Genomic DNA, 14,694 nt, shown 5'->3' with positions numbered 1-14,694 from the left:
ACTAAGAATGAATTCTAGGATACTAATTACAAATGAATTCTAAATTACCTACTAAGAATGAATTCTAGGATACTAATTACAAGTGAATTCTAAATTACCTACTAAGAATGAATTCTAGGATACTAAAATGAATTCTAAATTACCTACTAATAATGAATTCTAGGATACTAACTATTAATGAATTCTAAATTACCTACTAATAATCAATTATAGGATACTAACTACAAATGAATTTTAAGATACATAGTAATAATGAATTCTAGGATACTAACTATTAATGAATTCTAAATTACCTACTAATAATGAATTCTAGGATATCTAATACTTATGTTTTCTACTAATAATGTATATTTATTACTAATGTATTCCTATTTAATCGATAAAGGATATCGTCCAATTTTGAATTGTAAGATATTAAAAATATGATATGTAGAATATTTGCTAAATATATGAACTAGAAGTTTTGGATATCCATTAAATGTTCTTACATGCAGAAATCCGTAAAATGTTGAGAACATCGCTTTTTAAGCAACTTATAAGTAATTATAAGAAAAAATTTTGTTGCGTGGGACTTTGTCCTTTGAATATTAATATCAACTACAAAGGTAGCTTATCTTTTTAATGCAATTTATTTTTATGAGCACAATCAAGCTTGTCTCACAACACTAATAAGAAATTTGTACTGATACTGTGAAGAGGAAAGTATAAGCAATTCACTCATAGTGCCTTTGATGTTCTGTAAACAGATGCTTTAAAACTTATGTGTCATAAGTAGCTTCCTGTTGCTCAGTTTCGGGTTTGAAGAGAATGTTTTATCCTAAATAAGCACGAAGCTAACAAATTATAAAAATTTAAAATTAAAATAAAATTCTTAAAAAATATTTTTACAATTTATTTTGACATCTTTCCTGTTAAAAAATCACATTAAATAATGTTTAATCATTAATTGCTTTATCATTAATTTATTGTGAAGTGCGCAAAATAAAATTAGAACACTTTAATAACTTTTTATCGAATGATTGGAGTTTTACAAACTAGGATGATATCTTAATGTTTCGAAGGACTGACCTAAAATGTTTGTGCAGACGATATTTTGAGGTACAAAATCGGACATACAAACGTACTTTTTCTAAATAAACAAAAAAGTTTTTTCGATGAATTTGGATTCTGGACCCTGAAAATATGGTGAGTAGCCACAATTTGGAAAATATCTTCCCCATAGTTAAGGCAGGAGAGCGGAGCGGTTGAAAATTTTGAGCCTCTTAATGTTAATTTCACTTCTTGCATATAACTGGAACTGTTTATGATAATTAAAATATATATTTAATTATCATTAAAGATAATTCAACTTAAAAATAAGTTTTTTTTTATAAATATTTCATTGCCTGTATTTTAACAATAGTAAAATAATTTTAGAATTTTATAAGGTATACAAATTTTATATCATTTTTAACAATGTAATTTTAAATGACAGAGCAAAATTGGAATTGAATTAGTTCAATGATTTTTGAGAGAAACTTCTTTTTTATAATATTTAGTCTGAAAAAAATAAGATTAAAATAATGAGCCCAAAACTTCAATCGCTCTTCTACTGAATCTAAGACAATGTATTCCAGGTTGTTGCTACTCCTTACATTTTGAGAGTCAAGAATAGAGATACAGAGAAAGTACATAAAAATAGAGACATAGAGAAAGTACGTACGTTAAGTTATTTCATAACTTAAAATATCATCTGCATAAATACCATAGTATTTTTAAGGATAGTCCCTCGAATTATTAAGATTTCATCTTAACACGCATAAATCCAGTTGTTCGATAAAAAGTTACGAAAGTGTTTACTTTCTTATAATCATTAAGTTTTTCTTTATTTCCTTTTTATAGAAGGCTTGTATTTGTGCAATTTTTTGCTTGAACTAAAAGAAACTTGCATTAAACTATTTTTGCAAAATTAAATACCTATATTTTGGAAAAAACGAAACATTTTTATGCATTTTAAGATATGAATTGCGTTATTAAAATCACTTGATTTGCATATTCTGGTGCATTTCTTTTACTACGATTTAAACGAGAAAGTAGTTTAAAGCTCTGCTAAATAATTATTATTCATCAAAGATTATTCTATTATACAAGGTGTAATGTAATCACTGCCCTTAATTTATATATTTTAATAATCCTTATCTAAAATGAATTTTATGAAAATAGTCTCGTCTCATACAAGTGTTTAATCGAAGAAGAAACAAAAGTGCTATCGTAATCTGTCGAATCACTAGTGTGAAGAGCGGGTGGGAAAAAAATCAAAACCAGTTTAATTACCTAATAAAAATGCGAGGCTTTTCTTACGGCAATCAAACGTTTTTTCATGTTTGTTGTCCCGTTTTCCTAAGTAAGAGTCAATAAGCCTGTCAGTTTTTTCCCATAAATTATATTTGTATAGCGTTTTGTTTCTTTCTTGTTCAAATGTTGAATCGCAACCTTTGACTTGCCTACTTTTTTGACTTTATGTTTGAGGAGGATTTTTAAACTATATATTAATGGCGGTCATTATGGTATAATCTGTTTATTGACGATAACATTTATAGTAAACTTTTATGTAACATTGAAACAGAGTAAGAAATGATGTTGAATAATGTTTAATGTAGGATATTAAAACTATACGTAACTAACATCGAAGGGATGGTATGTCTTTTAACCGTCCAGCTTATTGTAACTTATCATCTTTAAAGCTCAATTCGGAATATGAGGAATCATGCAAAAATAAGAAAAGTTAATTGAATAAAAGGGGAAAAAAAGAAGATAAAAGTGCGCTTGTAATGGCCGCATGAAGTGGAAAAAGCAACGCTGAAAGTGCCTGTGATCAAATGGCCCGCATCGGGTAAGAATAACGACTTAATATACAACTTGCTCTTCTTGTTATTGTTGGCGAATAAAAAACAATATTAGATTATTTAAAAAAATGATTATGTAAATAAATGATTACATACAATAGTATCAGATACTTAAACTCCAAATATAAAAAAAAGAAGGGCCCATGTTCTGGAGTTCGTGGGTTCGATCCCCGCCGGCCGCAGACTCCCCGTGTAGTAAATGGTGACTGATGCACGTTAAATCTGCTGAGTCGCAAAGCCCTCTATGTTCTCATAACAAATCAATACCTCTGGGGGTACTGATCCAGGAGTTTCCTTGTCTTCTAGATTGGTTCAAAATTACAAGACTACGGAGTTGAACATTTGTAGTCGTAAACCCAAAATTGGGTCGACTGTTCAACCACGGATAAAAAAGAAGGGAAAAAAAAGGAAGAGAGTCGTGGTGGCTCAGAAAAAAAAGGTTCACCTTCCAATAAGGTGAACCGGTTTTGAATCCCAGCGATTGCTGGTCGATACGAATTCAGCATCCGGCTTGCACCAACCACAGTGCTGATGTAAAATATTCTCAGTGGTTGACGGAACATGAGTTGAAGTCTCCTTGCCATAGGGCTAACCGTGGAAGGTTTTAGTGGCTTTCCTCTCCATATAACGCAAATGCGGGTTAATTCCATCAAAAAGTGTTCCATGATGGCAAATTTCTCCCTGTACTTGATCCAGGAGTTCCCTTGTTTCTGGATTGGGTTCAAAATTACAAAGCTACGGAGTTGAACATTAGTAGTCGCAAGCTCTAAATTGGGTTTGCTTTTTCAACGATGTTCATATAATAAAACAAAAAGAAGATTTTTCTGTGAAAGTACTTTGAAAACAAAAAGCTTCATGAAGCCATTTCCTTTATCTTCAGTTGAAATTTTTCAGACATTGTTAAAAAGATTAAATAAGCATTATTAATAGTTAAAACGCATTAAAACATGTCGATTGCTAGTTTATTACATACCTTAAAAGGTAACGAAACTAATCATAGTTTTGAAGCGATTCCAAATGTTTGTTACACTAATAATTTTTGAATGATTCCTTAGATTCATTTGAATGCCTTATTAACCGAAAGAATCAACGAATTTCGGTGCTGCTAATATTTTTTTAATTTAAAATATGAACAAGACAATCACTTTTAAAGGCATCGAGAACGTAATTCGTAAGTAGTTTTATTCTTTCTAAATGCGTACGAACTTTGAAAAAAAAAACTGGTATGAATTTAGTTGTTAAGAAATGGTAAGTTTCCTTGCGTAAGTTACCTTTTTGTTTTATAATTAAGAGTTCCAAACTGGAGGGTGTTTTATAAGTTACATACAGTTAGCATTACTAAAATATTACTTAAACTATTATATTTGTACTACATTTGCTTGTTTTAAGTTTTTTTTAAAGAAATATTTGAGTTTTAAACAACTATGTGTTCCAATTGTACCTTATATATATTTCAATGTAAACAATGTCAAAATTATTTTTTAATATGTATCAAAAATGTTGTTAAACAGATAATTATGAAAATAAGCTGTTTGTAAGAAGTGATGAGGCTTCATGCTATTTTTAAAAGAATAATTTTTGTTAAAACATTGTAAGGAAACAGTTTTCTCAGTTATGAAAAACTCACCGACTTAAAAGGTATTGATATTTATAAAAAAAAATTTTTGTTTTTGCAATTATTATCGTTCCAAGATTCTTCAGTTTTTGGTTTATAATATTTTTATACCAGAATTAAGCTGAAAAAATGAAAAGTTATTATACAATTCCCTCGATTGTAATTATCAAGGTGATGCATTTAGTACAAATATCAGAAGTCTATCATATCTTTAGAAAAAAATTAATTATCATTTACATACTGATAAGAAAGTGGTAGAAACCAAATTTTTTTTAATTGTATTTATGTGGGTAAAATTTAAGTCTGCCATGTACATTTTTAGCATAAAAATATAAAATCTATCTGGAATTAATCATTTATAGTTTTTTTTTCTTTTTAAAAAAGGAGACAGTCAACACAAGATTTATTTGCCTTACTGAAATCATTTATAGTTCCATACTCCTTTTAGAAAAAGTTTAATTTGTAGTTAACTAAAAAATTCGAAGCAAAGCTAAGAAATCTACGCTTTTAATGGTAAGAATACAGTGAATCAATTTCCATTTATGAAATTGTAGAATACGACGAGTTCATTCATGTAAGAGAAAATATAAAAACAATTGCTGCTCATTATTTTTTTCAATTGTGGATTTTTGAATGAAAACTTAATTGGGAATTTTTGAATGAATTTTTCATATTTAATTGTAGAAATTTTTTTAAATGTGTTTTAGTATTATTTGTAAAATTTTAAATATTTTTTTCGTAATTATTGTAACATTATCGAATTGCAGAATTTTGATTGATTTTTTTTCATAATTATTAAATTGTATTTGTTTGTAGAATTTTAAAAATAAACTTCCTCTAGTTATTTTAGTGATTTAATTGTAGAATTTTCAAAAAAAAAAAAAAAAAAAAAAAACAGGCTTGTCATTATTATAATGGAAAATACTTGTACAATTTAAATTTGTATCTGGTATTTATTATCGCAATAGAAACTAACTGCTTATTTTTAATTAAATCAAAACGTTCTAATTACTGAAATATAATTCAATTATCTATTGTAATTCTCTAAAATTAAACAATTTATATCAAATGCGTTCTTCTTGCTGAATAAATAAATAAAAAAACAGTCGGAAAATTACGAATTTGACCGTGTTATCATTCTGAACCTTTAAATCATTCGATTAACTTTCTAGCAGCAGTAGAATATTTCTAACTCTAATTTCAATGTGGAAGGGGGGAGGAGACAATTTGACTATTTAATAGACTGAAAAGTTATATGTCATCCTTGAATGGGGCATAATCATTTACTATTATCATCATCAACGATGCATGGCATACATGCATTAGCAGACTCGTGTAATGCTTCTAGTGAATTATCACTGATAACCCTCACTAATCAGAATTGAACGGTGCGTAGTTATCGGTTTCTCTGGAATGCGGTGTATATTCAATTCAATTAAGCTGTTAATAGTATACTTGCATGCCTGTTAATGTTAGCGGCGGTAATACAATTACTTACCACAAAATACATGTACTAATAGATAAATGGAGTTTCCAAACTTGATAAAATCTGTTTTTTTTTTTTTTTTTTTTTTTTTTTTTTTTTTTTTTTTTAGCAATTTCAAATTCTTAAATAATTTTAAGTTATAAAATAAATTTATGAATAAGTTAAAAACAATATTTTGTATATACATGCAGGGATTCCTCTTGTCTTAAGACTCATTTTAAAAAAAATGGTGCAAAATCGAAAAAAGTTGATAAAGGAATAAATTCTTCCCATTTTAATACATATTGATGTATATGTTACCGAAATCAAGAGAATGTCGACTTTCACCGGTGAATGGCAACAATCATATAGTCGCTTTGGTGATAATCTGAAATATTTATTATATCCGTTGATGTTACTTTTTTCGTTGATATTATTATATTTATTCGATATTTTAATATCAGCTGAGGATATATTAGGAGAAACATCAGTGTTCGGAGTACCGGTTAAATATATACTGAGTAGTAGCACTTGATCTTAAAAAAACATTTATGTAGGGCATACCGGGCAAATGTATACCGGGCAGTGACGCTTAGCTAGACCTAGTATATATTTCAGACATTTACCAAAGCGACTATGTCATTGCAAACATTCACCGGTGGAAATCAACCACCACTCATTTCGTCATTCACAGTAACATACAAGTTACAAAAAAAATGTACACGTTAAATGTGCCCAAATGTACATTTAAGTGAGTAAAAAAGCAGCGGTTAGTTATTGTTTATGATGCTTCATTAAAATAAATCCTGTTAGCTAATTTAATTGAGCTTTATTAACAACGAAGTAGTTCTTGTTAAAAAACTATGTTGAAAATGAACACCAAAAAAAAAGTGATGAAACAAAACGGCCTTTATGTAGCTAGTAAATACTTTTATAAATATTTTAGTATTAAACTTTTTATTCCGCATTACAATTGTAACTTAACATTATTTTCGGACTTATTAATAGTTTTTAAAAACATCTTGGTACCATTATCATGAAAAAGAGTACTTTGGTATTATACCGTCGACCTGTCAACGCTAGCGAAAATGCCCAAATCCTTTCAGAATGAAAAGCAATTTCCAAAATAAACATTCGAAACACATTAAATTCATCAAATAATAATAGTTATAAAATAATTATAACAAAAAATGTAAGTGTAAAAACACGTTATAAAAAGCGTAATAAAAAGAATTAAAACAAAGTAAAAACCTCTATTTTTTAATAGTTAAACATTGAATTATTCTTAAATCTAATCATATCGCTGCTTCAAAAATAAAACGACACATTTGCAAACGTGTAATGCCTGAAGATGTGTCGTTTTAGTTTTGAAGCAGCGATATATATATTATTATAAATCGGCTAAAAATCCTTTAAAACTTTTAAAGCACAAACAGACAACACCTCCTAGAACCAACACCTCCTAGGAGGTGTTGAAACAGACAAGTTATTATCTTGGCCACATAAATTCGTTTTAATACGAATCCAAGTGTTTTCGGCTACTTTCTTTGTGTTGGCGAAATATAAAATGTGTGGTTGTTGGCTACCTTTTGGCGATAATATAGGGTTTGGCGAAAATGGTCGACGGGATAATCCTTAAGTACGAAAATGATAGATGGGATAATCCCAAGTGGTCGGGATAATCCTAAAGTACCTGAAAAACAAAGTATACTGTATTTTGTTATTGATACATATTATAATTTCTCAATAAATTGTTTTGTTGATTCATCGCAATTTTGGCTTTAAAAATTACAACTCTTGTACTTATGCCACTAGTTCACTCTTGTAGAGACGAATTTAGGTTTAAAAATAGTGATATTTGTAATAGATGAAATGTGCATATTTTTATTGTTTGGGTTTTATATCTGAACTATTTTATATGAAAATAAACTTTATATTAAAGTGTTGATTATAGTTAATAAAATATATATTTAGCATGAAATAATAGTATATCGATTTGAAAGCTGTTACTAATAAAATACAAATAAATATTTTTCATAAAAATATGGTGTTGTTTATTTATTTTAATCATAAAATTTATACCATTGCTTCTCAAAGTATTCAACTACTGTTTATTAGCTTTAAAAGCTATACTGTGAATTCTACAATGTGAATTCATCCATTCTGTAATGTGAATTCTGTAATGAATTGTCATTCATCATTCATGAAACAGTTTTCACAAAAGAGGTGATTGATTGTTTCAGGAAATTTCATTTCTTTCAAAAGCGTGTAAAATACTTTTTGACTCAGATTGGACATTTTATTTTCCTAAATTACAAGCACAAATATATTTTGGTATTTTTAAAATTATAAAAACAAAACAGAGTTATTGGTACTAAAAAGTTATGTTTGATTATTGAAATAATATTTTTACTAAAGTATAAAATTCAAAAAAAGTAGTTTGAAAGAATTTTTTTTCCTTCATATTCAAAAATTTATTAATAAATGATTTGAAAATTATAGAAACTTAAACGATGAATTTTTGTTTCTCTTAGATGTAAGTAAGTGCAAATTCGAAAGGTTATTCTTTAGAAGTGAGTCGCGTTTGAAAGATTTGTCTTTAACGTAGAAAAAGGTGTTTCTCGCTGTATTTCATAACCATAAATTATTAAAATACTGAATATAATATTATTTTGACCTATATTAATACAAAATAATGGAAAAAGTATGAAAAATACCTATAGTTAAAATTCTGCTTCAAAAGGTTAGAAAAAAAAACATTTTTAATTCAAATTGTTAAAAAAAATGCATGTAGTTAAAAATGAAGAGTTACAGCGTGAGGTACCTGATGTCTCAGAGTTATAGCGCTGCAATATGCAATTTAGAAATCATGCGCAAGTCTGCTTGTATTTTCCTATATGAATGTTTGTAAATCCTAAGTCACATGTGGTCTTCATTTTTAATGATATATATTTATTTTATCAGCACGCAATTTTGATAATGGGTAAATAAAGAAAAAAAAACTGAAATTTTGGCGAGAGAAAAGATGCGAACATTGTTTTCATTGATTCAGAGCAGCTCTCTCCTTTAGAAAAAATGAACTAATATTCTCTCTGTGTTCCAAAGTAAAGCTCTAGATCAGTGATTCTCAACCACTGTGCCGCGGCACTTTTGTGTGCCGCCAAATTCTTAAAATGTGCCGCCAAATATTGGAAATGATACAATACAAAATATAATGCTTTTTTTATTACAAGTAAAGTTTAAATTAAAGAAAAGTGTATAGATATATAATATTATATATATACTTTTTATAATTTTTCCACGCTTTAACCGCGTGAACATCTCTTTGTGGGCGATTGTCTTGTCTCTGACAATCTTAAAATAAAAAGGAAGTGTTTAAATTGTATATGACACACAATTTTAAAAAATTTTGAAATTAGTAGGAAATTTAATGACTATTAAAATTTTTAATTAACAAAGTCTAAAACAAGCTAAATCTCTTACTAATACTAACTAAATACTAACTTCCAAGCGAAAATAAAAGCTAATCATTAAAGTAAGCTATGCAATTAATAGTTATAAAAACAAATTAACAATGGATAACTAGCAAAAAACAATAAGCTAACAATTAATAATTAGCAAAAAACTAACAAGAAAGCACAAAAAATAATAATTAATGTCAAAAAACTAACAGTTAATAACTATGGAAAACAAGCTAACAATTAATAACTAGCAAAAAAATTGTTACTAACTAATAAAAAATTAGTCGAAAGAAGTAATTAATCCCTTAATAAATGTGCTTTTGTAGTACATATTTTATTTCACATTCAAAATTATTATCACAAACTATATAACACAGTGTATTATAGGTAAGTAAACAACTTTTAAATTAATTTTTTTCATTGTGTGCCGTCAAATTTCGAAATTGTAAAAAGTGTGCCGCCACAAAAAAAAGGTTGAGAATCACTGCTCTAGATACTTAGATAAAGTAGCGACATGCCGCCATCTTGGTGACTGCAACTCTCTTGTGACCACAATTTTCAACGTAGAAATACTGAGTTTCTATTCTTAAACGCTACTTTTTATTGATTAATATTTTCATATTCTTAAAGATAACTTAAATATTTACTATTTTTTCTTTTAACTCTTTTTCTTTTTTTCTGAAGTTATATATTTTGTTTTTAAATTTTTTTGCTGTCGGGTTTTTATGATATTTAAAGGCTAAACGAAAAAAAATAAGTTTATGTTTAAAACAATACTGGTAGTCTATTTGTATTTCCTTCAGTTGTATATATTTAATACAATTGAATTTGCTAAACCTCTAATTGAAAAAAAAGCGGAACATATTTGCTCTACATAGGTAATAAATAATATCATGAAAAATTTGTAGCAAATGAGTAAATAAATTAATTTCAAACTTACCTCACACAATCTGGTACTATCGTTTGGATACCATTTATTTCTGCAAATTCTATGAAGAAATATTTTCCGTCTTTATTTATTTCCATCTGTAACAGGTAAACGATATAATTTGAAGCCTCAATCTGTTTTATTGGAACACGTCAAATGCGCAACAACCAATCATTATAAATTTAAAAGTATGAAACAATGAAAGAGAATAGAAAAGCGAAAATTAAAATAACAGATCGGTCGCAATCATACTTCACCTTTTAAGCTAGTCTACAAAATGTCGACAATTTACCCATGTGATCAGCGACAGCCTTTTAACAGAGTTGTTAAAGACAGAAAAACTCGACGCTTTTTTGAAAATTATTTTATAGAGTGGTCATGGATTAAAACTTTCAGAATTTTGAATAATTTAACCAGCATTTTAAAAACCCAGAGCTGCAAGAAAGTTGAATTTAATAAGAACTTTTGAACATTTTACATTTAGTGCAGTAAAAAATAATTTTAATTCAAATTTACGAAACAAAGAATCACACATTAAAGTATAAATTTAGCTACCACTAGAAAAGTTTTCCTCAAATTGTGTAGAAATTTGGCTTCGAATGCTCTTTTAATGATAATTAATTTAAAACCTCAAGGGTTTAAAAAAATATTTTTCAAAGTGGTAGTACAGGGGAATAATTTTTTTCTGTTGCTTGAAATTTTTTAACGGTTCTTAGGTATTTTCGCATCATTGATTTTCGATCTACAATCGGTTTCTTTCTTCAAGCTACCGTCTTTATGCAATTTAATAATATATTCTTAAAAAGGATTTTTCAAAATTCACTCGAGTGAATACCAACTGTCCCCACTTCTCTGTTACATTAGGAGTGGTAAGAAGAAAATGATAATACATTTCAGTCTATGCTATGACACATTAAGGTCATATGCTTTAGGTCTTCATGGTTATTTTCAAAGGAACAGGCAAATGTGTATATATGTATTTAAATCTACAGATTCTTTTTAAACTTGTATATTCAGATAAAAAATAAACTAATCTAAAAATGCCATGCTGGAAAAATCTGTAGCTCTTCGGACAAAATTGATTTTAGATTTGAAATAATACCCAAATTATTACCTAATTTAGGTCTTATTTCAAATTTGAAATCAATTTTCAATAAGTTAATCAAGAAAAATACTTGAATAAATGTACCAAAAAATTTATTACCCAGTGTAATACATTTTAATTTATTAGAATTAAAAGAATTTTGTTCACTACTAAATATAAATAATTTAAACTAATATATAAAAAAGGTAGATTGACAAATGGTCTGGCTATTTAATTTAAATAAACAGTTTATAAAAAAAAATTTTGCTTTAAAATTTTCTGCTTTTGAAAAAAAATTATAAAAAATATTGATGAGTATGATTATGTTAATACACTGAAAAATAAAAAAAATAAACACAAATTTTCAAAATGTAATAAAAATGTATTTAATTATATTGAAAAATACAAAATTTCCAAAATAATTATGGATAACCTTTAGAAATGTTTCTACTGGAATGCTTACAAAAGCAATTGATTTATCATAAATAATCATTCATTAAGTTAATATTAAAAGTTGAAAAAAGGAAACCACCATTTTATTGTTAAATAAATTAGCTTTGATTTTATGAAAAGTAATTCAAGCGAAGCACCTGGGAGGTGAAAAACTAAGTGAACTTCACGTCTAGTATTTCATTAGATACGAAACAATGCGTTCGCTTAATAAATTCATTAGTTCATTATCACAAAAGTATAGTCCACGTAAAAAAATCACTTCAATTCTTTATGAAACAAAGAGCAAAAAGTATTGCTTCGTATTCACAAGGTGAAATATAATAATTTCGAATTCAATGTCAACCCCTTTTCCGATTTGTACTGGAACAATTCTAAATCGTTTTTCTTTTTTTTTTCTTTTCTTTTTTTCTCTCTCCCTTTATAGACTAAATCATTACTAAGCACACGAAGATTGTCAATTGCTCCTTTTCTTTTTTTCAATACGCTTTTTCGAATCAGAAGTAGAAAATGATTAAACTTTTATGAGGAATAAATTTAATATATTTTACTGCTCTTTATTATTATTTCTATTATCAGAAGCGTAATACATAGTTTCAACTCAAAAAAATATACTACAATTTTTTTTCTTCCAAATACCTCTTAAGTAATTATCCCCCCTCGTTAGGTGTATAATTTGCAATTTTTTTCTTAATTTATGTTACTTTTTATTTTATCTCTTTATATTAAAAAATCGCAAACATCATCGCAAACCGTTGTTTTGTGTGTTCGATGGTACGTTATATTTTGTTTTGCTACTTAAAATTGGAAACCCCCGTTAATGAGTGAAAAATGTACTAGGATTACAATGGAAAAATTAACGCCAACATTCTTTAATTTGGTCGAGAACTGTTTAATGTTAAACTAGTAGTAAAAAGAAAATACGTCGCGGACCACTTCGCAGTCAGAAAAATGCAGCTGTGGATTTGAAATATGACATGCTGAAATGGCCATTTTCGTTGATATAATTGACATCTACTCTCTATCAATATTACATATCATTATTTTCGAGCACTATAGCACTTTAAATTGGTCTTTTTATCTTTCAGGATTTTCTTTTCATCTTTTGCTGTAAACAATGACACATTATTGTAGAACGAATAAAGAAATCTGTTCATGTTTGCAGATATTTTTTATTCATAAGCTTGTATTTCTTCGACAAATTAAAAATAATAGTAATAAATAAATAAGAACAATAAATAATCGAACATTTATACGTCATGGCTGAAAATGGAATAAAATTTGTATATAATGAATTAATTTTGCAGGGTTGTCAATGGCTCACCTGAAATATTTTAACAAATCATCAAAGCAAGTCGAACTTTTTTTTTGATTCAGCGACCACTGATGTTTAAATAATATTATCCTAATTGATGTATTTGCAATTATAGAAAGCACACTTGCTGAGAGAAATGAAAATAATTATAGAACGAGAGTAATTTATATCAATTCCTTAAACACTACACATTCATTAAGTCTACAAGAGACTATTTAAATCTTATTATTGTGCGTTAAAATGTATTTCGGACAAGATGAATTCCAAATTATTTGTTACGCTACAGCGTTCAATCATAGAAGAAGAGACATAGGCAAATATTTTCAGAGGTAACATTGACTTGATATGTATTGTAGCAGAGTACCTGCCCGCGAAGCGGGCATTTCACTCCTTCTTCTGATGATATGAAATAACAATTGAGACTAATTGGCATTAGCAAAAAAAAAAAAAGATTCGAGTGTTAGCTGTGAAGCCTCTGTTAAAATCTGAGTATTGAGGTAACTCGTCTCGTCTCGTCTTCGGTTTGGCTGAGGCCTTCAGGCCCCGAAGGGGCCTTTTACCTCTTCATCCTCATCTGGTTCATCATCAGTTGCTACTATCTGGAAGTGGAATCTAAAAGGGAAAAAGATTAGACACAAAAAAGCTATGAAAATCATATTTGGTTGAAACAGTGATCTGATTGGTCGAGAATGTAGGATCTGGGCGGGGCTAGATTTCTTGGGTGCAAGTAGTTTTGCAGCACCAGTACTGATAGTGGTGTACTATGGAACTAAGAGAATCTAATTTGAATTTTGGCCCTTAAAAAGGCCTTTTTGGATATCAATTAAATAAGTAAAAAATTTGATTTCATGGTTTGAATTGAGTAATTTTAAAATTGTTTGACATAATTGCATCACTCGTAAGGAAGTGAGCTATGGGTCTGATTTTGCTATCTTCGATAAACATTTCATATTGAAATATTTTGTTATAGTTTGCGACATCACAGTTAATTGCTTTATTATAGAAGTTAATATTTAGATCCGTAATAGTTTCAGTTAGGGTTTTTAATTTAAAATCTCTATGAATAGCATTGTTTCTTATGAAATATGGGGCTCCACAGAGTCTGCGAAGCATTTTATTTTGGAAGATATTCAGTTTTTTAGCCTGTGCTTTATTTATATTGCACCAGGCTGGTGAAGCATATGTTATAATTGGTCTAATATAAGTGATATATAAGTATTTTTTATTTTTGAGGGATAGTTTTGAATGTGGGTTTAAGAGGCATTTAAGTTTGTTATAAATATTATAAGCTTTTGCAATAACATGATTAATGTGATCGCTCCAGTTGAGATTTTTGTTTATAGTGAGTCCCAAATAAGTTGCTTTGTCTACTATTGGTATATCGTTTTCAAAAAAAGTTAAATTTTGATCTATTACTTGATTTCTGGGTTTTTTGATTAGGAGTAGATTGGATTTCTGGGCGTTTATATCTATTTTCCATTTGGAGCACCA

Source organism: Parasteatoda tepidariorum, chromosome 10 (genome assembly GCF_982258835.1).
Source record: "Parasteatoda tepidariorum strain Cologne lab strain chromosome 10, Ptep-v5.0, whole genome shotgun sequence".
In the NCBI taxonomy this organism is placed as follows: domain Eukaryota; kingdom Metazoa; phylum Arthropoda; class Arachnida; order Araneae; family Theridiidae; genus Parasteatoda; species Parasteatoda tepidariorum.
This window is presented reverse-complemented; position numbering follows the sequence as displayed.